The following is a 3,600-nucleotide window of genomic DNA, read 5'->3' as shown; positions in this document are numbered from 1 at the left end:
CCACCGGAACTGGGACCACCGGACTCGGGACCACCGGACTCGGGACCACCGGAATTAGGACCACCGGAACTGGGACCACCGGAACTGGGACCACTGGACTCGGGACCACCGGAACTGGGACCACCGGAACTGGGACCACTGGACTCGGGACCACCGGAACGGGGACCACTGGACTCGGGACCACCGGAACGGGGACCACCAGAACTGGGACCACCGGAACTGAGACCACCGGAACTGGGACCACCGGAACTGGGACCACCGGGACAGTCACGGAGGGATCTTTCCTTCTCCTCCTCCGTTTCGGGACCACCGGAACTGGGGCCACCAGAACTGGGACCACCGGAGTCGGGACCACCGGAACTGGGACCCTCTTCCTGGACTCTCACTCCTGAAAGCGAGCGAGACCCTCCACCATAGCCACAAAAGTATTCCTGTCATATGCCCTTCTGAGCACCCAATCCATGGGCTCGTCAAGGGCGTAAAAGAAAAGGTCCTTGAGAGGCTCTTCATTTAGTCCTAGTCCCTCCGCTGCACTAAGGAATTCGACCGCAAACTTCCTCAGGTCAGCTCCTTGCTGGCGGAGCGAAATCAGCGACTGAACACGAAGAATGCGTTCGTACTGAGGGCACGAGACAGGGGGAACTAGTGGGTGACGGGAATTCTTTCGCTGAGTCTTCGACATGGTCGGATCGTTCTGTGACGTGATAACTAAGAAAACTAAGTGAAGACTCAAGTGCAGAAAGAATGATTTATTAACAAAAGAACAAAGTAAAACAAACACCCACGAGGGGGAAAACCATAAATAAACAACACAACAACTACAAAATGAACATACCACTGGGTCACAGGAGAACAGGAGACATAAACAATACAACGATCCGACAAAGACTGCAAACACAAAGGAGCTTATAAAAGGGACAAATCAGGCAGATAATGAGGGAACAACAGGTGGGACAAATGAAACCAATAATGAGATAACAAGGAGGGTGGGGTCAAAACAGAGACAGGAACACAAACACCACATGTGCTATACGAGACAGGACAGGCATGTGACACCATGTTCACTTGTCGCCTGTCAATGACGTAATATCCGTGTTATCCCTGGTTTCCGCTCGTACTGCCATAGTAACCATGGCGACAGACGTGGACAACTGCGTTACGTCTAGCGGCACGCTCACGCTGTTGTTGTTGTTTCGTTCAAACATTATGGACCATGGCAAGCAGACTTTGGGACAAAAGGAGAACTAAAACGAGAATCAATATTGCCGTGGCGTTTTCGAGATGCCGAGAGCTCCACGTCCATGACAAACTTCGACTTGACAGAGACGCCACTCTTGCACTTTATTAGACAGGTGAGCAAATGTACATAAAACTAATCAATGTTATATAGCTCAACATAATGAAAGGTTAGAATATGATCAGTATGTTATTCTAATGTTGATCTAGCTTACTGCTAGTCTCATTCAGACAAACTAACACATAGAATAACATTAGAACTTTCAACACAATCAAATGCAGTTTAGTATGATAGTGTAGACCAAGTGTAACAGCGCTGCGTTACCTCACAAGTTTCATTCATCTAATAAACTGACCTGTATGAGTATTAATTCTGCACTTGCGGGTAGTTCGGTAGAATGAAATGTCCTTATTCCTTCATATCTGTCTCTCATTAGCAATCGCGCCCTGCTTCATACCACAGTCATGTTAAAAACATCAATGTGTATTCACTCATCCATAAACATTATTAGATCCATCAGCATGACGACAGGTTCCATAATTCCACTTATGCATCATCAACCTACGCCTTTGTTATTGTAAGAGGTTAGCGACCCTTAGCGGCAATTTTTTTTTTACATATTGTAGCTTTAAAACTGCATGGAACCATAATATTAATTTTGAAAATATTGTATAATTATATGTTAAAGCATACTCACAGTTTGAAAATGACTTCCATAATAATCTCTAGTATGAATCTTTGTCTGGGTCGCCCAACACAAAGTTTTAGATTAGCTTTCTTGAGCATTGCATGTATTCTGTTCTGACCAATTGCATAGCCTAAGCAAAGGCTTAACAGATAGCATGTGTATCCAGCTTAACATTACGGTTTGATTTTGTACATAGTTCCTTTTACATAATTTTAAGTAATAAACATAGAGAAATTATATTCAAATGAGATTATGTACAAACAGAAGAGAAATTAGCATGTCGGTACACTACAACATAGCACGTTACCAATAACACAAATCAAGTGTACTTATAACAAAAATATAGCAATAGTCTCGTTGTTCTTGACTGTGTTCACTGAGAGAAACCGAAAGTAAACTATATAAACATAGTGCAGTACCTTAAATGTCCAGTGGGAGGCGGAAAAGAAACACAGCTAGACATAAGCAACAGCACAGCATGTTTGCACTATACCTGAAGTAAAAGCCCTATTCATACTGGATTAGTATTACCTGGTGACCTCTAGTCATTTGTAATAATTGCGGAGGTCTGTGGTCTTAATCCCGCGCGAATCGGCCATGTCTGTAATTTGTAAAGTACAAATTCCCCCGCAAAAATGACCTACCATATTTCTCCGAACACAGAGGTCCTTGGTGCTAATATTAGTCCTGTGTGAATCGGCATCTCAGTGATATAGTGCAAATACATGAATATCAGTCACGTGACCTCTTACATCATCCGCTCTTTTTCCAGTTGACTGCCGCCATCTTGAGTACCTACCGAGTACTGTCTATGGTACTGACAAGCATTAACTGGCTAGCTTGCTACTATTTACAGCTTCGTATGGATACAGTAAATGGCTACGAAAGACAACATAACGAGCACTTTGATCACTTGATTTCAGAAACAACACATTTCAGCGCTAGATCGCCTCTTATTTAACAAATGAACGAAATGAATGCTCTGCTAGTTAACTGGAGATGTTTTGTTTATTTTCTATTGGTACATTGGAACATCGTCCTGAGGTAGCCTGTAAAATTATATTTTGGGGTCTCCTTTTTTGTTGTTGCACCGCACCGCACAACATATTGAAGGCATAGCTAGCTAGTTCCTGTGTGACTGACATGAATCAGGTACTCAAGATGGCGGCAGACAAGTTTTAGAAGTGAGTGATGTCAGTGAGGAGACGTTGGTGACATCATCTGATATTCATCTATAGGGCTTAAGTAATCAACATGTATTCGCTCTGGTTGTTAAACACCTCAGGTAATGAAACCACTCGTCAAAATTACTAATCACTAGTAATTTTAATTTTAGGCTAGTTGTAACACACATGGTTTAAAACTTTCCACACATGCCATGCAAGCATGATGAAACTTAGTGTATTTACTAGTTGCCATATTGACACTATATAGAGAAAAGATTGTGCAAAATTTTTACAAATCTTTGGAAGGTATCGCTGAACATTTATTTAACCATAGCAAAAGTAAATTTCTTAAGTTAATTTTTAATCTCTGTTTTTCGTTTATTTAAAACAAATAGTTAGATCTCACCAGCAGAAGACACTGATGGGTTGAAAACCCAGATGCGCAGGTGGGGCATGACACTTACAATGTGTCCCTATTAGAACTATATTATTCTATTATACTTTTATTA

The sequence above is a fragment of the Scardinius erythrophthalmus genome (genome assembly GCF_964197995.2).
Source record: "Scardinius erythrophthalmus genome assembly, chromosome: 18".
In the NCBI taxonomy this organism is placed as follows: Eukaryota; Metazoa; Chordata; class Actinopteri; order Cypriniformes; family Leuciscidae; genus Scardinius; species Scardinius erythrophthalmus.
This window is presented reverse-complemented; position numbering follows the sequence as displayed.